The 22,139-nt window shown below is 62.7% G+C and overlaps 8 non-coding genes across 8 annotated transcripts; 5 read left to right on the top strand and 3 right to left on the bottom strand.

The window, feature by feature from the left end:
* Positions 1-2,952: 2,952 nt before the first annotated feature.
* Positions 2,953-3,024, bottom strand: TRNAE-CUC (transfer RNA glutamic acid (anticodon CUC)). Its single transcript has one exon. It is a non-coding gene; the product is annotated as a tRNA-Glu (tRNA).
* A 299-nt stretch (positions 3,025-3,323) lies between these two features.
* TRNAG-UCC (transfer RNA glycine (anticodon UCC)) lies at positions 3,324-3,395 on the bottom strand. The gene has a single exon. It is a non-coding gene; the product is annotated as a tRNA-Gly (tRNA).
* Positions 3,396-4,066: 671 nt separating this feature from the next.
* TRNAD-GUC (transfer RNA aspartic acid (anticodon GUC)) lies at positions 4,067-4,138 on the bottom strand. Its single transcript has one exon. It is a non-coding gene; the product is annotated as a tRNA-Asp (tRNA).
* Positions 4,139-4,716: 578 nt separating this feature from the next.
* Positions 4,717-4,799, top strand: TRNAL-CAG (transfer RNA leucine (anticodon CAG)). The gene has a single exon. It is a non-coding gene; the product is annotated as a tRNA-Leu (tRNA).
* A 1,589-nt stretch (positions 4,800-6,388) lies between these two features.
* Positions 6,389-6,459, top strand: TRNAG-GCC (transfer RNA glycine (anticodon GCC)). The gene has a single exon. It is a non-coding gene; the product is annotated as a tRNA-Gly (tRNA).
* A 6,150-nt stretch (positions 6,460-12,609) lies between these two features.
* On the top strand, positions 12,610-12,692 carry TRNAL-CAG (transfer RNA leucine (anticodon CAG)). The gene has a single exon. It is a non-coding gene; the product is annotated as a tRNA-Leu (tRNA).
* Positions 12,693-14,281: 1,589 nt separating this feature from the next.
* On the top strand, positions 14,282-14,352 carry TRNAG-GCC (transfer RNA glycine (anticodon GCC)). The gene has a single exon. It is a non-coding gene; the product is annotated as a tRNA-Gly (tRNA).
* A 6,154-nt stretch (positions 14,353-20,506) lies between these two features.
* On the top strand, positions 20,507-20,589 carry TRNAL-CAG (transfer RNA leucine (anticodon CAG)). Its single transcript has one exon. It is a non-coding gene; the product is annotated as a tRNA-Leu (tRNA).
* The last annotated feature ends 1,550 nt before the right edge of the window (positions 20,590-22,139 follow it).

A 22,139-nucleotide genomic window follows, 5' to 3' on the forward strand; every position in this document is an offset into this window, starting at 1 on the left:
GGTCGGCATGCTTCTGTCCTTGCCTTGGTGTCGGCCCCTAGTCCCGTGCTGGGGTGGTTGCCAGCCACGGGAACGCACACCTTTGTCCGTCACTGTCACGCACTGACACACACCCACATCTCGCTGGGAAGCAAGCTGGCCTCCCGTGGGGATGCCAAGGCTCTCTCTCCCCAACAGGGTCTGGTCTCTGCAGGCGATCCGACTTTGCCAATATCACCTGAATGTCAAGGGACAGGCTTGGGCGGTTGGTGACCTCTACTTTGCCCCCAAGGAAAGTTTTGGCAGGGAGTTGACTGAGCTCTGCCATTGACTTGGGGGATCGGCCAAGCTCCAAGGTCGATACCGCGCTGGACAGAGGCTGGGACAACTGGGCTGATCGGTGTGAAGGAGAGGATGGGAAGACATTCCACAGCAAATCTAGGCGCTGGGGATGTGCGCCATCTCCGTGTTTTCCTTGCCAGCTGGGGAGAAGTTAGAGAGCGTGGGTGAAGAAATGGGAAACCAACGTCCGCTACAAGTCTATCCTGAACCCCAACTTTCCACGTGCGCTTTGGTCAGCTTGGCTGCTGGGTTTTTCCCACCAGCTCCTGCATCTGCATGCTTCAACGCCCGTGGCCAGGTTGGTCTAACTAGTGGGACCTCTCAAGCGTCATCGTCACATCCAGAACAGGCGAGAAACTCAAACACGTCAACAGTGAGGGGGAGCATGTGTACACACACACACACAAAAACCTCCCCCCCAAAACACACACACCAACAGGCACCCGTCGGGCCACGCGCACGCCATCTGATCCCATTGGAACGTGGGCAGAGAACACACAGGAATGGCCCACCAACGGGTGTATGAAGAGAAAATGCTCAGCCTCGGCAATCTTCGGGGAAATGCCAATGGAAACCACGAGGAGCAGTCATCAACCCCGCTTAGGATGGCTGTCGTTAAACCCGCAGGGAAAATAACCCATCCCGACGAGGAGGTGGACAAAAGGGAAGAATCAGGCACCGTCGGTGGAAAGGTAAATAAGGACGGCCACCCTGAAAAGCAGCATGGAGATTTCTCCAAACGAAACACAGCAAACTGACAAACAAAGGAAACCGCACCTCCACCCTAGCCTTCCGTCTCCTCCAGCCCCTCCCACGCACACAACCACAGGTAGAGCTACGGCTGCCTCCGGCAATCCCACGGGTGGGTATTTATCCAAAGCACAAGGAAATCCGAATATCAGAGGGATACCCGCACCCCCATGTGTAATGCAGCGCTGTTCGCAATTGTAGAAACATCGAATCAACCTAAGAGTCCATCAGTTGGGAAATGGATTAAAGAAATGTGGCGGGGGGGGGGTGAGGGCAGCAAATCCTAGTGCCATGTGTGTACCTATGCAACAATCTTGCATGTTCTTCACATGTACCCGAAAACCTAAAATTAAATGTATAATTTAATTTAAATGAATTAAATGAAAAAATGAATATATGTAACTAAAAGTATAATTGGATTGTTTGTGACATAAAGAATAAATGTTTGAGGGGATGGATATCCCATTTATTGATACAGGCATGCAATGCATGACAGTAATCATTATCGATGATTGGATAATGATATAAATAATGATTGGATAATCATATGCATGCCTGTATCAAAGTATCTCATGCAACCCATAAATATATATACCTACTACGTATCCACAAAAATTAAAAAAATAAATAAATAATTTAAAAACCTACAAAGAAAAATAAAAGAAAATAAAGAAACGTGGCATCTAAACAGCAGGGAATACTACTTGGCCTTGAAACAGAACGAATCCTCTCCTTTGCAGCAACACAGATGGAGCTGGAGGTCACGATGCAACGTCAAGTGAGCCGGGAAGAGAAAGACAGAGATGGCAGGTCCTTACTCCTACCGTGGGAGCTCAAAAAGTCCACCTCGTGGAGGTAGAGCATAGAACGATAGGAACCAGGGGCCGGAGAGGGCGTGTGGGAGACTGGGGTGAAGAGAGGTTGGAGGAAAGGGGTACGAGCCTGTGGTTCGATGGAAGGAATACGTTCTAATGTTCCATCGCAGCGTAGGGCGACTATAGCTAACGGCGATGTATGAGTGTGTGTTTCCAAAGGGCTGGAAGACAGCGCCTGTGATGTTCCCAACAGGGAGAGCTGATAGATACCGACGGGACGGATGCCCTACATGCCCTCAGTTGATCATCCATCACTCCACAATCTACACGTGTTCCCACATATCACAGGAATCCCAACGATAACCCATCCGCACGAAGAAAATCATAATCGTGCTGAAAGAGGGATTGTCACAGCTCTGCCTCCCCGGCGCCATGGCCCGTGGTCTGAGCTCAAGATTCACTGCCATCCTTATCAAAGCCGCTCATGCGCGTGGAGCCCAATCAGGGACTCCGGCCCGCTCAGGGCCTGGCAGGCCGTGGCAAAGCCAGTGCGCTGGCTGGCATGAGTGGCCGTTGCAGGTGGTCCAACCCTGAGGTGCAGATCCCCTGCGGTTGACAGAGAAGTGGCCCGTCAGCACCCCCCCAATCCCCCCCGGGCTTGGATTGGCAGAAGCCTTGCTGCTAGAGAGTCCTGGCCCATTCCGTGGCAAGATGCCACTGAGAGTGTGTGGTGCCGGTGGTGGTGGCGGCGGCGACGGCGGCGGCGGCGGGTCTCCTGGCGACCACGGGAGGAGAAAGCCTGTCCTGGCCAGTGGGCTTTGCCACCGAGGCAGAATGGGAGCGAGGCCAGCACCCGACAAGGAAGAGCTGTGAAGCTGATGTGGCGCAGGTGGCGTCAGGGAAGCCAAAAGGACAAATGGGTGGAGGCAGGCGGGGAGGCTTCTGGCCTCATTGGAGGCGGCCGGGGTTTGTGGCTGGGGCGAGGGAGAAATGATCCAGGCTGGTGGCCGAAACCGGAGGAGTGAAGGCGCCGGGCAGTTGCCAGGCGGAGCCAAAGAAGGAAGACTTCCCTGACCGGGAATCGAACCCGGGCCGCGGCGGTGAGAGCGCCGAATCCTAACCACTAGACCACCAGGGAGGTTCGGCCGCCTGTCCAGGCTTGCGCCTCCTGGCCCCAGTGCCTATGGCCCCAGCACTGGGCGCTACCTTGGCACCTGTCCCCTGCTTGGGTTTAAAACAAACACCCACCGCCAGCCCCCGCCGACGCCGACGCTGCGCCCGCGGCAACCCGCCTGCCCCAGCAGCTCTGGTCCTGTTCGCAGCCCACCCTCCAAACGCCACCACCTCCTTCCCCGGGCGCACACGCGTGCAGCCAGAGGCTAAGCCTGGACACGACGCGGGCTCCGCGGCGCGATACCCCTGCAAAAGGTGGGCTGCTGCGTTGGCCGGGAATCGAACCCGGGTCAACTGCTTGGAAGGCAGCTATGCTCACCACTATACCACCAACGCCACACGGCACGGGCAGCCACGCCACGCCGGCCCGGGGCTCCCACGAGCGAGCGCGCCTCATAAGGCCGGCGCAGCCCGGCTGGACGCTGCGTCCCTCTGTCTGTCCGTCCGTCCGTCCGTCCGTCCGTCCGTCCGTCCGACCGCCCGGCCGCCGCCCTCCGCGTTGCCACAGCGCCGCCTAAGGCTGCCCCGCGCCCCTCCGGAGCGTGGCTGCTCGGGTCGGACCCCCTGCCTGCCTGCCTGCCACTGGGGGCGCTCTCTCTCCCTCGCCGCCCGGGGCCGCCAGAGCCCTTCTCCACCAGGTGCCCGGCGGGGCCACAGCCGCTGCGCGCCCACAGGGTCCTCACTCCTCCGCCTCCCACCGGGCCGCGGGCCCCGGGCCCCGTGCGAGGCAGGGAGCCTCTTCCGACAGCCACTTTGGGCCGGCCGCTCGTTGGGCGCCGTGGGGGCGAGAGGAGGTCGCCACCGTGTGGCGACTAAGCGGCCGGCGACAAGAAAAGGCAAGAGGTGCGGGGGGCCACGGGGGCTCAGGGGGCAAAGGGGACCACGGGGTGCAAGGGGCCAGGCTGTCCGGGCCCGAGCTGGCGCCCTGCGGCTAGCTGGGGGGCGGAGGGAGGATAGGGTGGGCACAAAGGCTGGGTCCGAGGCGGCGGCCCAAAAAGGACTGCTGCCTCCCCGTCGGGGAATCGAACCCCGGTCTCCCGCGTGACAGGCGGGGATACTCACCACTATACTAACGAGGACGACGGCGACAGCCGCCGGGACGCCACACCCCACTCCGACCGCGGACACCGAGCCCTGCCTTGATCCCCTCCGCCGACCGACCGCAGGGGCCCGCCCGGCACGTGCCCGCCCGCTGTCCGACACCCGACACCCGTCACCGGTGGCGCGACCTAACCCGACACCCAACAAAGCACCCTGCGATCCCACCCGGATCCAGACCGGGACCCCGACAGCTACCCGAGTGGCGTCGAACCTCCCCGCGCGCCCTGTCTGCTGTCTCCAACGCGGGGATCGCGACAGGAGGAAGAGGCGAGGGCGAAACCGCCAGGCCGCTGCTCCCAGAACGTGGTGGGCGCGCGCCCTGCGGGGGTCCCGCCGGCGGAGGCCCGGGGGCGGGGGCGGGGGCGTGCAGGGGCGGCCGGCACCCCGCGGACCGTTTGGGTCCGGGGTAGGGACGCCGGGGCGTCCGCGCCAGAGCCAGCCGGTTGCGTTCACTCGGCGCCCGCTCCGCCCGCGCGGTCCGTCGGTTGCGCACCGAACGCACCGGCCAACGGCGCCGGCTCCCAGGCACGCGAACGGGGACGCGCCACGGCGCGCCGTCAGGATGGCCGAGCGGTCTAAGGCGCTGCGTTCAGGTCGCAGTCTCCCCTGGAGGCGTGGGTTCGAATCCCACTCCTGACAAGCGGACCTTTTGGCCCGCCCACCGCAACCCCGGACCACCTCGCCTCGGCTGCCGCCTTGAGCCCTTGCCCGCGCTCCAAAACTCCAGCCCGCTTCAAGCAAGCCTCCGAAGCGCAGCCGCTTCTCAGGCACGTCCGTTCTTCCTGCCTGCCCACCCACCCATCGGCAGTCACGGAAACAGCCCAGGACTGTGCGCCAGCGCTCCGGACCCTCTACCAATTGCCCTTCCGGCAGACGCGCTCCCCACCCCGTCACGCGCCCTCTTACCAGGTCCAAACACACCGAGCGACCGCGAACGCCCTCCTGGCTCTTCCCTGCAGGTTTCCTCCGTCGGCCTTCTCCTCAATCGCCCTAACAGACACAGGCCTGATTCTCTCGCCTTCCTCCTTTTCCCTCCTTCCTCCCGCCGCCCAGCGCCCACCGCCCAGCGCCCACCGCCCACCGCTCACCGCCCTCGACCCGCCGCCTTGAATCGCCGCTGCGCTGCCCAGAGGCGTCCGGAGTGCACCGCCCGCCCGTTTGCACCCTCCAACTTCTGCCCGCTGAGCAGCAGCGACTCGCTCGTGGAGCCCCGCGCACTTCTGCAACCAGAGGCGCGCCATCCAACATCCTGTCCTCGCCTCCAACCCCTCGGCCCCCGCCTGCCCATTCCATTCTCCTGACACCCTACCCAGGTCGCCGATCCCACCGCGCTAACTGTGCTCCCTTCCCTGTGGGGCCCTAACTGCTAACACCTGCCTGCAGGCGGTCCTCCTGCAGCCCGCACGCCTGCGGGCCAGCGGCGGCGGGATCCCTGCACACTCGCCTGGCAGGCGAGCCCAAACCCGGAAACATAGCCCATGAGGAATCCCGGTGGAAGCTTTAGATCCCGCCCACCGGCCCACAGAGGCCAGGCCCCGCGGGGACCAGCTCTGTGCCACACCGCATTTCCACGTGGGAAACCGCGACCTGGGCCGTCCCAGCCACACCCAGCGCGCCTTCTCCCGGGTCAGCAGCTGCGGCTCTGCCAAAGCGCTCATCTGCTGCTTTGTGGCGCTCAGGCCTCCCTACCGGCCCATCGGGGTCCCGCACCATGTATCAGCCAGTGCGGGGGTGGGGGGCCTGTTCAGAGCGCAGAAGCGAGGCTCTCACGGACTTGGTCGGCGTTTCTGAGCCACACGCAGCGGCTGCGAGACCCGTGACCTTTCAGCGCCCCCTCTCGCTGACACCCCCACCCCCCCACCCCGGCGGAGGGCCAGCCCGGCGGGAAAAGGACTTTGGGTCTGGGCCGGGGATCCGCGCTCAGCAAGGCCCGCCACAGCGCACCTGCCCACCTGAGCCATCGGGCGCGGGCCAGGGCTGGTCTTCTTCCTGGCGACCCTGGCGGCAGGGAAAGTGCAAGATGGGTCGACTTGGCCTCTCTCCTTCCGCCTGTTTCGCCCATGGCCCCTCGACGTGACGTGACGGGAGCCTCCCCTTCTGCTCGCCCCATAGGGCCAGCCTCTCGTGGACGCTACAGCGGGGCACACGCCCGCGGCACGGTGTGACCAGTGAAGGGCGGCTGATGGCGAGCGCCCCTGTGCCAGCTACCGTCGGCGCCTTTCATCGGTGCATGGGTGGTTCAGTGGTAGAATTCTCGCCTGCCACGCGGGAGGCCCGGGTTCGATTCCCGGCCCATGCAGTGCGACGTCCCATTTTGGTGCTGCAGCACCGACGTATAGCTGCGCTCCCCTCTGCCGCCTGCTCACACTCGGGGCGCTAGAGCGTGTCCTGCCCCGGCCCTGCTTCCATGCGGGATCCGCCTCTGCCCACTCCCCGGACCTTCTCTGGACTAATGGATGACGCCACCACGCCCTACACCACCTCCATAACGACACCCCCTCCGAACCCAAGAGTGCGCCAGAAACCAGCCTTTGGCAGCCTCCTGGTCCCGTTTCTCTTCACTGCCCTGCCACCGCCTCTGTCCCACGCACTTCACTTCAAGGAATGCCTCCAGGCAGCATGAGCTTGCGGTCGCTCGCCCCACTTCTCTTCACGTTTCACCACGACTACCCCTCTCTCTCTCTCTCTCTCTCTCTCTCTCCCCGCCCCCCAACGCCCCATCTCCTCTGACTCTCTCTCCACCGCTGGCTCCCCACGTCTAGAAAATCATGCCATCGATGCCCTTCTGGTAGCGAGGAAGTCGCGACTTGGAGTAGAGAAACATCACGTTCCCCTGCACGGGGGTGGGGGAGCGGGTCACACGGTCCCAAATGCCACCCCACCACTAAACGCGTGGCACCTGCACAGCCTCCATTCACCGTGTTCCAGACATGGCACACTCTCTGTCCTTATGAGGCTCACGCGGCAACCCCACCGCCATCACGCCTCTCCCAACCTAACCCCCATCCACCACTTGAGTCCAGGATCCTGCCTTGCTGCTGTCGCTAGGACGTCTTTCCATCTTAGCCCCCGACACATACATGCCCGAGACGTGAATGTGCGTCCTGAAGGCGGCTTACTTATGTCTGCGGTCCAGGTGCATTCCCTACTCCTTTGGGACCTGGGACATGGTCCCCAGTCGCTCTGTCATGCTGTCTGTCCCACCCTTGGCTGCTTGCCCCTTCACCCCAGCCCCACTCCATACTCTGACCCCCTGGCCCAACAGCATCCGTCTCCCCCGACGGGGGTCCCCTTGACCACACCGACTTCATTCTTGCCCAGCCCAGAGCCCAGACAGACCAACCCACTGAAAATCTACCGCTCCTTCCAGCCTCCAGGCTCAGCCTTCCCTCCCTCAGCTCTATCTCCCCCCACCCAACATGTTCTTACACACACACACACACACACACACACACACACACCCCAGCGCAGCCAACTCTCTCTCTGGCTGCCAGTGCCTCTCTCTCACACGACTCACATCCCCCAGTCCTGGTTTCCTTCAGGCTCTTCAGACACACGCCGGCTCCGCCACCACCTGGGATCCCTCAGACCGCACACGCCACCTGAGATGTGCCTCAACGCCCCAGGCATCGGCACAACCTCCGTGTGACTGGACCGCCTCGTTCCCAGACCTTGGCAGCCAGCCTGTGCACCACCCAGACACCCTGGACTCCTTCTCCTGCCTCCCAGTCCGCGGTCGGCATGCTTCTGTCCTTGCCTTGGTGTCGGCCCCTAGTCCCGTGCTGGGGTGGTTGCCAGCCACGGGAACGCACACCTTTGTCCGTCACTGTCACGCACTGACACACACCCACATCTCGCTGGGAAGCAAGCTGGCCTCCCGTGGGGATGCCAAGGCTCTCTCTCCCCAACAGGGTCTGGTCTCTGCAGGCGATCCGACTTTGCCAATATCACCTGAATGTCAAGGGACAGGCTTGGGCGGTTGGTGACCTCTACTTTGCCCCCAAGGAAAGTTTTGGCAGGGAGTTGACTGAGCTCTGCCATTGACTTGGGGGATCGGCCAAGCTCCAAGGTCGATACCGCGCTGGACAGAGGCTGGGACAACTGGGCTGATCGGTGTGAAGGAGAGGATGGGAAGACATTCCACAGCAAATCTAGGCGCTGGGGATGTGCGCCATCTCCGTGTTTTCCTTGCCAGCTGGGGAGAAGTTAGAGAGCGTGGGTGAAGAAATGGGAAACCAACGTCCGCTACAAGTCTATCCTGAACCCCAACTTTCCACGTGCGCTTTGGTCAGCTTGGCTGCTGGGTTTTTCCCACCAGCTCCTGCATCTGCATGCTTCAACGCCCGTGGCCAGGTTGGTCTAACTAGTGGGACCTCTCAAGCGTCATCGTCACATCCAGAACAGGCGAGAAACTCAAACACGTCAACAGTGAGGGGGAGCATGTGTACACACACACACACAAAAACCTCCCCCCCAAAACACACACACCAACAGGCACCCGTCGGGCCACGCGCACGCCATCTGATCCCATTGGAACGTGGGCAGAGAACACACAGGAATGGCCCACCAACGGGTGTATGAAGAGAAAATGCTCAGCCTCGGCAATCTTCGGGGAAATGCCAATGGAAACCACGAGGAGCAGTCATCAACCCCGCTTAGGATGGCTGTCGTTAAACCCGCAGGGAAAATAACCCATCCCGACGAGGAGGTGGACAAAAGGGAAGAATCAGGCACCGTCGGTGGAAAGGTAAATAAGGACGGCCACCCTGAAAAGCAGCATGGAGATTTCTCCAAACGAAACACAGCAAACTGACAAACAAAGGAAACCGCACCTCCACCCTAGCCTTCCGTCTCCTCCAGCCCCTCCCACGCACACAACCACAGGTAGAGCTACGGCTGCCTCCGGCAATCCCACGGGTGGGTATTTATCCAAAGCACAAGGAAATCCGAATATCAGAGGGATACCCGCACCCCCATGTGTAATGCAGCGCTGTTCGCAATTGTAGAAACATCGAATCAACCTAAGAGTCCATCAGTTGGGAAATGGATTAAAGAAATGTGGCGGGGGGGGGTGAGGGCAGCAAATCCTAGTGCCATGTGTGTACCTATGCAACAATCTTGCATGTTCTTCACATGTACCCGAAAACCTAAAATTAAATGTATAATTTAATTTAAATGAATTAAATGAAAAAATGAATATATGTAACTAAAAGTATAATTGGATTGTTTGTGACATAAAGAATAAATGTTTGAGGGGATGGATATCCCATTTATTGATACAGGCATGCAATGCATGACAGTAATCATTATCGATGATTGGATAATGATATAAATAATGATTGGATAATCATATGCATGCCTGTATCAAAGTATCTCATGCAACCCATAAATATATATACCTACTACGTATCCACAAAAATTAAAAAAATAAATAAATAATTTAAAAACCTACAAAGAAAAATAAAAGAAAATAAAGAAACGTGGCATCTAAACAGCAGGGAATACTACTTGGCCTTGAAACAGAACGAATCCTCTCCTTTGCAGCAACACAGATGGAGCTGGAGGTCACGATGCAACGTCAAGTGAGCCGGGAAGAGAAAGACAGAGATGGCAGGTCCTTACTCCTACCGTGGGAGCTCAAAAAGTCCACCTCGTGGAGGTAGAGCATAGAACGATAGGAACCAGGGGCCGGAGAGGGCGTGTGGGAGACTGGGGTGAAGAGAGGTTGGAGGAAAGGGGTACGAGCCTGTGGTTCGATGGAAGGAATACGTTCTAATGTTCCATCGCAGCGTAGGGCGACTATAGCTAACGGCGATGTATGAGTGTGTGTTTCCAAAGGGCTGGAAGACAGCGCCTGTGATGTTCCCAACAGGGAGAGCTGATAGATACCGACGGGACGGATGCCCTACATGCCCTCAGTTGATCATCCATCACTCCACAATCTACACGTGTTCCCACATATCACAGGAATCCCAACGATAACCCATCCGCACGAAGAAAATCATAATCGTGCTGAAAGAGGGATTGTCACAGCTCTGCCTCCCCGGCGCCATGGCCCGTGGTCTGAGCTCAAGATTCACTGCCATCCTTATCAAAGCCGCTCATGCGCGTGGAGCCCAATCAGGGACTCCGGCCCGCTCAGGGCCTGGCAGGCCGTGGCAAAGCCAGTGCGCTGGCTGGCATGAGTGGCCGTTGCAGGTGGTCCAACCCTGAGGTGCAGATCCCCTGCGGTTGACAGAGAAGTGGCCCGTCAGCACCCCCCCAATCCCCCCCGGGCTTGGATTGGCAGAAGCCTTGCTGCTAGAGAGTCCTGGCCCATTCCGTGGCAAGATGCCACTGAGAGTGTGTGGTGCCGGTGGTGGTGGCGGCGGCGACGGCGGCGGCGGCGGGTCTCCTGGCGACCACGGGAGGAGAAAGCCTGTCCTGGCCAGTGGGCTTTGCCACCGAGGCAGAATGGGAGCGAGGCCAGCACCCGACAAGGAAGAGCTGTGAAGCTGATGTGGCGCAGGTGGCGTCAGGGAAGCCAAAAGGACAAATGGGTGGAGGCAGGCGGGGAGGCTTCTGGCCTCATTGGAGGCGGCCGGGGTTTGTGGCTGGGGCGAGGGAGAAATGATCCAGGCTGGTGGCCGAAACCGGAGGAGTGAAGGCGCCGGGCAGTTGCCAGGCGGAGCCAAAGAAGGAAGACTTCCCTGACCGGGAATCGAACCCGGGCCGCGGCGGTGAGAGCGCCGAATCCTAACCACTAGACCACCAGGGAGGTTCGGCCGCCTGTCCAGGCTTGCGCCTCCTGGCCCCAGTGCCTATGGCCCCAGCACTGGGCGCTACCTTGGCACCTGTCCCCTGCTTGGGTTTAAAACAAACACCCACCGCCAGCCCCCGCCGACGCCGACGCTGCGCCCGCGGCAACCCGCCTGCCCCAGCAGCTCTGGTCCTGTTCGCAGCCCACCCTCCAAACGCCACCACCTCCTTCCCCGGGCGCACACGCGTGCAGCCAGAGGCTAAGCCTGGACACGACGCGGGCTCCGCGGCGCGATACCCCTGCAAAAGGTGGGCTGCTGCGTTGGCCGGGAATCGAACCCGGGTCAACTGCTTGGAAGGCAGCTATGCTCACCACTATACCACCAACGCCGCACGGCACGGGCAGCCACGCCACGCCGGCCCGGGGCTCCCACGAGCGAGCGCGCCTCATGAGGCCGGCGCAGCCCGGCTGGACGCTGCGTCCCTCTGTCTGTCCGTCCGTCTGTCCGTCCGTCCGTCCGTCCGTCCGACCGCCCGGCCGCCGCCCTCCGCGTTGCCACAGCGCCGCCTAAGGCTGCCCCGCGCCCCTCCGGAGCGTGGCTGCTCGGGTCGGACCCCCTGCCTGCCTGCCTGCCACTGGGGGCGCTCTCTCTCCCTCGCCGCCCGGGGCCGCCAGAGCCCTTCTCCACCAGGTGCCCGGCGGGGCCACAGCCGCTGCGCGCCCACAGGGTCCTCACTCCTCCGCCTCCCACCGGGCCGCGGGCCCCGGGCCCCGTGCGAGGCAGGGAGCCTCTTCCGACAGCCACTTTGGGCCGGCCGCTCGTTGGGCGCCGTGGGGGCGAGAGGAGGTCGCCACCGTGTGGCGACTAAGCGGCCGGCGACAAGAAAAGGCAAGAGGTGCGGGGGGCCACGGGGGCTCAGGGGGCAAAGGGGACCACGGGGTGCAAGGGGCCAGGCTGTCCGGGCCCGAGCTGGCGCCCTGCGGCTAGCTGGGGGGCGGAGGGAGGATAGGGTGGGCACAAAGGCTGGGTCCGAGGCGGCGGCCCAAAAAGGACTGCTGCCTCCCCGTCGGGGAATCGAACCCCGGTCTCCCGCGTGACAGGCGGGGATACTCACCACTATACTAACGAGGACGACGGCGACAGCCGCCGGGACGCCACACCCCACTCCGACCGCGGACACCGAGCCCTGCCTTGATCCCCTCCGCCGACCGACCGCAGGGGCCCGCCCGGCACGTGCCCGCCCGCTGTCCGACACCCGACACCCGTCACCGGTGGCGCGACCTAACCCGACACCCAACAAAGCACCCTGCGATCCCACCCGGATCCAGACCGGGACCCCGACAGCTACCCGAGTGGCGTCGAACCTCCCCGCGCGCCCTGTCTGCTGTCTCCAACGCGGGGATCGCGACAGGAGGAAGAGGCGAGGGCGAAACCGCCAGGCCGCTGCTCCCAGAACGTGGTGGGCGCGCGCCCTGCGGGGGTCCCGCCGGCGGAGGCCCGGGGGCGGGGGCGGGGGCGTGCAGGGGCGGCCGGCACCCCGCGGACCGTTTGGGTCCGGGGTAGGGACGCCGGGGCGTCCGCGCCAGAGCCAGCCGGTTGCGTTCACTCGGCGCCCGCTCCGCCCGCGCGGTCCGTCGGTTGCGCACCGAACGCACCGGCCAACGGCGCCGGCTCCCAGGCACGCGAACGGGGACGCGCCACGGCGCGCCGTCAGGATGGCCGAGCGGTCTAAGGCGCTGCGTTCAGGTCGCAGTCTCCCCTGGAGGCGTGGGTTCGAATCCCACTCCTGACAAGCGGACCTTTTGGCCCGCCCACCGCAACCCCGGACCACCTCGCCTCGGCTGCCGCCTTGAGCCCTTGCCCGCGCTCCAAAACTCCAGCCCGCTTCAAGCAAGCCTCCGAAGCGCAGCCGCTTCTCAGGCACGTCCGTTCTTCCTGCCTGCCCACCCACCCATCGGCAGTCACGGAAACAGCCCAGGACTGTGCGCCAGCGCTCCGGACCCTCTACCAATTGCCCTTCCGGCAGACGCGCTCCCCACCCCGTCACGCGCCCTCTTACCAGGTCCAAACACACCGAGCGACCGCGAACGCCCTCCTGGCTCTTCCCTGCAGGTTTCCTCCGTCGGCCTTCTCCTCAATCGCCCTAACAGACACAGGCCTGATTCTCTCGCCTTCCTCCTTTTCCCTCCTTCCTCCCGCCGCCCAGCGCCCACCGCCCAGCGCCCACCGCCCACCGCTCACCGCCCTCGACCCGCCGCCTTGAATCGCCGCTGCGCTGCCCAGAGGCGTCCGGAGTGCACCGCCCGCCCGTTTGCACCCTCCAACTTCTGCCCGCTGAGCAGCAGCGACTCGCTCGTGGAGCCCCGCGCACTTCTGCAACCAGAGGCGCGCCATCCAACATCCTGTCCTCGCCTCCAACCCCTCGGCCCCCGCCTGCCCATTCCATTCTCCTGACACCCTACCCAGGTCGCCGATCCCACCGCGCTAACTGTGCTCCCTTCCCTGTGGGGCCCTAACTGCTAACACCTGCCTGCAGGCGGTCCTCCTGCAGCCCGCACGCCTGCGGGCCAGCGGCGGCGGGATCCCTGCACACTCGCCTGGCAGGCGAGCCCAAACCCGGAAACATAGCCCATGAGGAATCCCGGTGGAAGCTTTAGATCCCGCCCACCGGCCCACAGAGGCCAGGCCCCGCGGGGACCAGCTCTGTGCCACACCGCATTTCCACGTGGGAAACCGCGACCTGGGCCGTCCCAGCCACACCCAGCGCGCCTTCTCCCGGGTCAGCAGCTGCGGCTCTGCCAAAGCGCTCATCTGCTGCTTTGTGGCGCTCAGGCCTCCCTACCGGCCCATCGGGGTCCCGCACCATGTATCAGCCAGTGCGGGGGTGGGGGGCCTGTTCAGAGCGCAGAAGCGAGGCTCTCACGGACTTGGTCGGCGTTTCTGAGCCACACGCAGCGGCTGCGAGACCCGTGACCTTTCAGCGCCCCCTCTCGCTGACACCCCCACCCCCCCACCCCGGCGGAGGGCCAGCCCGGCGGGAAAAGGACTTTGGGTCTGGGCCGGGGATCCGCGCTCAGCAAGGCCCGCCACAGCGCACCTGCCCACCTGAGCCATCGGGCGCGGGCCAGGGCTGGTCTTCTTCCTGGCGACCCTGGCGGCAGGGAAAGTGCAAGATGGGTCGACTTGGCCTCTCTCCTTCCGCCTGTTTCGCCCATGGCCCCTCGACGTGACGTGACGGGAGCCTCCCCTTCTGCTCGCCCCATAGGGCCAGCCTCTCGTGGACGCTACAGCGGGGCACACGCCCGCGGCACGGTGTGACCAGTGAAGGGCGGCTGATGGCGAGCGCCCCTGTGCCAGCTACCGTCGGCGCCTTTCATCGGTGCATGGGTGGTTCAGTGGTAGAATTCTCGCCTGCCACGCGGGAGGCCCGGGTTCGATTCCCGGCCCATGCAGTGCGACGTCCCATTTTGGTGCTGCAGCACCGACGTATAGCTGCGCTCCCCTCTGCCGCCTGCTCACACTCGGGGCGCTAGAGCGTGTCCTGCCCCGGCCCTGCTTCCACGCGGGATCCGCCTCTGCCCACTCCCCGGACCTTCTCTGGACTAATGGATGACGCCACCACGCCCTACACCACCTCCATAACGACACCCCCTCCGAACCCAAGAGTGCGCCAGAAACCAGCCTTTGGCAGCCTCCTGGTCCCGTTTCTCTTCACTGCCCTGCCACCGCCTCTGTCCCACGCACTTCACTTCAAGGAATGCCTCCAGGCAGCATGAGCTTGCGGTCGCTCGCCCCACTTCTCTTCACTTTTCACCACGACTACCCCTCTCTCTCTCTCTCTCTCTCTCTCTCTCCCCGCCCCCCCACGCCCCATCTCCTCTGACTCTCTCTCCACCGCTGGCTCCCCACATCTAGAAAATCATGCCATCGATGCCCTTCTGGTAGCGAGGAAGTCGCGACTTGGAGTAGAGAAACATCACGTTCCCCTGCACGGGGGTGGGGGAGCGGGTCACACGGTCCCAAATGCCACCCCACCACTAAACGCGTGGCACCTGCACAGCCTCCATTCACCGTGTTCCAGACATGGCACACTCTCTGTCCTTATGAGGCTCACGCGGCAACCCCACCGCCATCACGCCTCTCCCAACCTAACCCCCATCCACCACTTGAGTCCAGGATCCTGCCTTGCTGCTGTCGCTAGGACGTCTTTCCATCTTAGCCCCCGACACATACATGCCCGAGACGTGAATGTGCGTCCTGAAGGCGGCTTACTTATGTCTGCGGTCCAGGTGCATTCCCTACTCCTTTGGGACCTGGGACATGGTCCCCAGTCGCTCTGTCATGCTGTCTGTCCCACCCTTGGCTGCTTGCCCCTTCACCCCAGCCCCACTCCATACTCTGACCCCCTGGCCCAACAGCATCCGTCTCCCCCGACGGGGGTCCCCTTGACCACACCGACTTCATTCTTGCCCAGCCCAGAGCCCAGACAGACCAACCCACTGAAAATCTACCGCTCCTTCCAGCCTCCAGGCTCAGCCTTCCCTCCCTCAGCTCTATCTCCCCCCACCCAACATGTTCTTACACACACACACACACACACACACACACACACACACACACACCCCAGCGCAGCCAACTCTCTCTCTGGCTGCCAGTGCCTCTCTCTCACACGACTCACATCCCCCAGTCCTGGTTTCCTTCAGGCTCTTCAGACACACGCCGGCTCCGCCACCACCTGGGATCCCTCAGACCGCACACGCCACCTGAGATGTGCCTCAACGCCCCAGGCATCGGCACAACCTCCGTGTGACTGGACCGCCTCGTTCCCAGACCTTGGCAGCCAGCCTGTGCACCACCCAGACACCCTGGACTCCTTCTCCTGCCTCCCAGTCCGCGGTCGGCATGCTTCTGTCCTTGCCTTGGTGTCGGCCCCTAGTCCCGTGCTGGGGTGGTTGCCAGCCACGGGAACGCACACCTTTGTCCGTCACTGTCACGCACTGACACACACCCACATCTCGCTGGGAAGCAAGCTGGCCTCCCGTGGGGATGCCAAGGCTCTCTCTCCCCAACAGGGTCTGGTCTCTGCAGGCGATCCGACTTTGCCAATATCACCTGAATGTCAAGGGACAGGCTTGGGCGGTTGGTGACCTCTACTTTGCCCCCAAGGAAAGTTTTGGCAGGGAGTTGACTGAGCTCTGCCATTGACTTGGGGGATCGGCCAAGCTCCAAGGTCGATACCGCGCTGGACAGAGGCTGGGACAACTGGGCTGATCGGTGTGAAGGAGAGGATGGGAAGACATTCCACAGCAAATCTAGGCGCTGGGGATGTGCGCCATCTCCGTGTTTTCCTTGCCAGCTGGGGAGAAGTTAGAGAGCGTGGGTGAAGAAATGGGAAACCAACGTCCGCTACAAGTCTATCCTGAACCCCAACTTTCCACGTGCGCTTTGGTCAGCTTGGCTGCTGGGTTTTTCCCACCAGCTCCTGCATCTGCATGCTTCAACGCCCGTGGCCAGGTTGGTCTAACTAGTGGGACCTCTCAAGCGTCATCGTCACATCCAGAACAGGCGAGAAACTCAAACACGTCAACAGTGAGGGGGAGCATGTGTACACACACACACACAAAAACCTCCCCCCCAAAACACACACACCAACAGGCACCCGTCGGGCCACGCGCACGCCATCTGATCCCATTGGAACGTGGGCAGAGAACACACAGGAATGGCCCACCAACGGGTGTATGAAGAGAAAATGCTCAGCCTCGGCAATCTTCAGGGAAATGCCAATGGAAACCACGAGGAGCAGTCATCAACCCCGCTTAGGATGGCTGTCGTTAAACCCGCAGGGAAAATAACCCATCCCGACGAGGAGGTGGACAAAAGGGAAGAATCAGGCACCGTCGGTGGAAAGGTAAATAAGGACGGCCACCCTGAAAAGCAGCATGGAGATTTCTCCAAACGAAACACAGCAAACTGACAAACAAAGGAAACCGCACCTCCACCCTAGCCTTCCGTCTCCTCCAGCCCCTCCCACGCACACAACCACAGGTAGAGCTACGGCTGCCTCCGGCAATCCCACGGGTGGGTATTTATCCAAAGCACAAGGAAATCCGAATATCAGAGGGATACCCGCACCCCCATGTGTAATGCAGCGCTGTTCGCAATTGTAGAAACATCGAATCAACCTAAGAGTCCATCAGTTGGGAAATGGATTAAAGAAATGTGGCGGGGGGGGGTGAGGGCAGCAAATCCTAGTGCCATGTGTGTACCTATGCAACAATCTTGCATGTTCTTCACATGTACCCGAAAACCTAAAATTAAATGTATAATTTAATTTAAATGAATTAAATGAATAAATGAATATATGTAACTAAAAGTATAATTGGATTGTTTGTGACATAAAGAATAAATGTTTGAGGGGATGGATATCCCATTTATTGATACAGGCATGCAATGCATGACAGTAATCATTATCGATGATTGGATAATGATATAAATAATGATTGGATAATCATATGCATGCCTGTATCAAAGTATCTCATGCAACCCATAAATATATATACCTACTACGTATCCACAAAAATTAAAAAAATAAATAATTTAAAAACCTACAAAGAAAAATAAAAGAAAATAAAGAAACGTGGCATCTAAACAGCAGGGAATACTACTTGGCCTTGAAACAGAACGAATCCTCTCCTTTGCAGCAACACAGATGGAGCTGGAGGTCACGATGCAACGTCAAGTGAGCCGGGAAGAGAAAGACAGAGATGGCAGGTCCTTACTCCTACCGTGGGAGCTCAAAAAGTCCACCTCGTGGAGGTAGAGCATAGAACGATAGGAACCAGGGGCCGGAGAGGGCGTGTGGGAGACTGGGGTGAAGAGAGGTTGGAGGAAAGGGGTACGAGCCTGTGGTTCGATGGAAGGAATACGTTCTAATGTTCCATCGCAGCGTAGGGCGACTATAGCTAACGGCGATGTATGAGTGTGTGTTTCCAAAGGGCTGGAAGACAGCGCCTGTGATGTTCCCAACAGGGAGAGCTGATAGATACCGACGGGACGGATGCCCTACATGCCCTCAGTTGATCATCCATCACTCCACAATCTACACGTGTTCCCACATATCACAGGAATCCCAACGATAACCCATCCGCACGAAGAAAATCATAATCGTGCTGAAAGAGGGATTGTCACAGCTCTGCCTCCCCGGCGCCATGGCCCGTGGTCTGAGCTCAAGATTCACTGCCATCCTTATCAAAGCCGCTCATGCGCGTGGAGCCCAATCAGGGACTCCGGCCCGCTCAGGGCCTGGCAGGCCGTGGCAAAGCCAGTGCGCTGGCTGGCATGAGTGGCCGTTGCAGGTGGTCCAACCCTGAGGTGCAGATCCCCTGCGGTTGACAGAGAAGTGGCCCGTCAGCACCCCCCCAATCCCCCCCGGGCTTGGATTGGCAGAAGCCTTGCTGCTAGAGAGTCCTGGCCCATTCCGTGGCAAGATGCCACTGAGAGTGTGTGGTGCCGGTGGTGGTGGCGGCGGCGACGGCGGCGGCGGCGGGTCTCCTGGCGACCACGGGAGGAGAAAGCCTGTCCTGGCCAGTGGGCTTTGCCACCGAGGCAGAATGGGAGCGAGGCCAGCACCCGACAAGGAAGAGCTGTGAAGCTGATGTGGCGCAGGTGGCGTCAGGGAAGCCAAAAGGACAAATGGGTGGAGGCAGGCGGGGAGGCTTCTGGCCTCATTGGAGGCGGCCGGGGTTTGTGGCTGGGGCGAGGGAGAAATGATCCAGGCTGGTGGCCGAAACCGGAGGAGTGAAGGCGCCGGGCAGTTGCCAGGCGGAGCCAAAGAAGGAAGACTTCCCTGACCGGGAATCGAACCCGGGCCGCGGCGGTGAGAGCGCCGAATCCTAACCACTAGACCACCAGGGAGGTTCGGCCGCCTGTCCAGGCTTGCGCCTCCTGGCCCCAGTGCCTATGGCCCCAGCACTGGGCGCTACCTTGGCACCTGTCCCCTGCTTGGGTTTAAAACAAACACCCACCGCCAGCCCCCGCCGACGCCGACGCTGCGCCCGCGGCAACCCGCCTGCCCCAGCAGCTCTGGTCCTGTTCGCAGCCCACCCTCCAAACGCCACCACCTCCTTCCCCGGGCGCACACGCGTGCAGCCAGAGGCTAAGCCTGGACACGACGCGGGCTCCGCGGCGCGATACCCCTGCAAAAGGTGGGCTGCTGCGTTGGCCGGGAATCGAACCCGGGTCAACTGCTTGGAAGGCAGCTATGCTCACCACTATACCACCAACGCCGCACGGCACGGGCAGCCACGCCACGCCGGCCCGGGGCTCCCACGAGCGAGCGCGCCTCATGAGGCCGGCGCAGCCCGGCTGGACGCTGCGTCCCTCTGTCTGTCCGTCCGTCTGTCCGTCCGTCCGTCCGTCCGTCCGACCGCCCGGCCGCCGCCCTCCGCGTTGCCACAGCGCCGCCTAAGGCTGCCCCGCGCCCCTCCGGAGCGTGGCTGCTCGGGTCGGACCCCCTGCCTGCCTGCCTGCCACTGGGGGCGCTCTCTCTCCCTCGCCGCCCGGGGCCGCCAGAGCCCTTCTCCACCAGGTGCCCGGCGGGGCCACAGCCGCTGCGCGCCCACAGGGTCCTCACTCCTCCGCCTCCCACCGGGCCGCGGGCCCCGGGCCCCGTGCGAGGCAGGGAGCCTCTTCCGACAGCCACTTTGGGCCGGCCGCTCGTTGGGCGCCGTGGGGGCGAGAGGAGGTCGCCACCGTGTGGCGACTAAGCGGCCGGCGACAAGAAAAGGCAAGAGGTGCGGGGGGCCACGGGGGCTCAGGGGGCAAAGGGGACCACGGGGTGCAAGGGGCCAGGCTGTCCGGGCCCGAGCTGGCGCCCTGCGGCTAGCTGGGGGGCGGAGGGAGGATAGGGTGGGCACAAAGGCTGGGTCCGAGGCGGCGGCCCAAAAAGGACTGCTGCCTCCCCGTCGGGGAATCGAACCCCGGTCTCCCGCGTGACAGGCGGGGATACTCACCACTATACTAACGAGGACGACGGCGACAGCCGCCGGGACGCCACACCCCACTCCGACCGCGGACACCGAGCCCTGCCTTGATCCCCTCCGCCGACCGACCGCAGGGGCCCGCCCGGCACGTGCCCGCCCGCTGTCCGACACCCGACACCCGTCACCGGTGGCGCGACCTAACCCGACACCCAACAAAGCACCCTGCGATCCCACCCGGATCCAGACCGGGACCCCGACAGCTACCCGAGTGGCGTCGAACCTCCCCGCGCGCCCTGTCTGCTGTCTCCAACGCGGGGATCGCGACAGGAGGAAGAGGCGAGGGCGAAACCGCCAGGCCGCTGCTCCCAGAACGTGGTGGGCGCGCGCCCTGCGGGGGTCCCGCCGGCGGAGGCCCGGGGGCGGGGGCGGGGGCGTGCAGGGGCGGCCGGCACCCCGCGGACCGTTTGGGTCCGGGGTAGGGACGCCGGGGCGTCCGCGCCAGAGCCAGCCGGTTGCGTTCACTCGGCGCCCGCTCCGCCCGCGCGGTCCGTCGGTTGCGCACCGAACGCACCGGCCAACGGCGCCGGCTCCCAGGCACGCGAACGGGGACGCGCCACGGCGCGCCGTCAGGATGGCCGAGCGGTCTAAGGCGCTGCGTTCAGGTCGCAGTCTCCCCTGGAGGCGTGGGTTCGAATCCCACTCCTGACAAGCGGACCTTTTGGCCCGCCCACCGCAACCCCGGACCACCTCGCCTCGGCTGCCGCCTTGAGCCCTTGCCCGCGCTCCAAAACTCCAGCCCGCTTCAAGCAAGCCTCCGAAGCGCAGCCGCTTCTCAGGCACGTCCGTTCTTCCTGCCTGCCCACCCACCCATCGGCAGTCACGGAAACAGCCCAGGACTGTGCGCCAGCGCTCCGGACCCTCTACCAATTGCCCTTCCGGCAGACGCGCTCCCCACCCCGTCACGCGCCCTCTTATCAGGTCCAAACACACCGAGCGACCGCGAACGCCCTCCTGGCTCTTCCCTGCAGGTTTCCTCCGTCGGCCTTCTCCTCAATCGCCCTAACAGACACAGGCCTGATTCTCTCGCCTTCCTCCTTTTCCCTCCTTCCTCCCGCCGCCCAGCGCCCACCGCCCAGCGCCCACCGCCCACCGCTCACCGCCCTCGACCCGCCGCCTTGAATCGCCGCTGCGCTGCCCAGAGGCGTCCGGAGTGCACCGCCCGCCCGTTTGCACCCTCCAACTTCTGCCCGCTGAGCAGCAGCGACTCGCTCGTGGAGCCCCGCGCACTTCTGCAACCAGAGGCGCGCCATCCAACATCCTGTTCTCGCCTCCAACCCCTCGGCCCCCGCCTGCCCATTCCATTCTCCTGACACCCTACCCAGGTCGCCGATCCCACCGCGCTAACTGTGCTCCCTTCCCTGTGGGGCCCTAACTGCTAACACCTGCCTGCAGGCGGTCCTCCTGCAGCCCGCACGCCTGCGGGCCAGCGGCGGCGGGATCCCTGCACACTCGCCTGGCAGGCGAGCCCAAACCCGGAAACATAGCCCATGAGGAATCCCGGTGGAAGCTTTAGATCCCGCCCACCGGCCCACAGAGGCCAGGCCCCGCGGGGACCAGCTCTGTGCCACACCGCATTTCCACGTGGGAAACCGCGACCTGGGCCGTCCCAGCCACACCCAGCGCGCCTTCTCCCGGGTCAGCAGCTGCGGCTCTGCCAAAGCGCTCATCTGCTGCTTTGTGGCGCTCAGGCCTCCCTACCGGCCCATCGGGGTCCCGCACCATGTATCAGCCAGTGCGGGGGTGGGGGGCCTGTTCAGAGCGCAGAAGCGAGGCTCTCACGGACTTGGTCGGCGTTTCTGAGCCACACGCAGCGGCTGCGAGACCCGTGACCTTTCAGCGCCCCCTCTCGCTGACACCCCCACCCCCCCACCCCGGCGGAGGGCCAGCCCGGCGGGAAAAGGACTTTGGGTCTGGGCCGGGGATCCGCGCTCAGCAAGGCCCGCCACAGCGCACCTGCCCACCTGAGCCATCGGGCGCGGGCCAGGGCTGGTCTTCTTCCTGGCGACCCTGGCGGCAGGGAAAGTGCAAGATGGGTCGACTTGGCCTCTCTCCTTCCGCCTGTTTCGCCCATGGCCCCTCGACGTGACGTGACGGGAGCCTCCCCTTCTGCTCGCCCCATAGGGCCAGCCTCTCGTGGACGCTACAGCGGGGCACACGCCCGCGGCACGGTGTGACCAGTGAAGGGCGGCTGATGGCGA

This window comes from Aotus nancymaae, unplaced genomic scaffold (genome assembly GCF_030222135.1).
Source record: "Aotus nancymaae isolate 86718 unplaced genomic scaffold, 86718_ANA_hifiasm-v0.15.2.pri h1tg000108l, whole genome shotgun sequence".
Lineage (NCBI taxonomy): Eukaryota > Metazoa > Chordata > Mammalia > Primates > Aotidae > Aotus > Aotus nancymaae.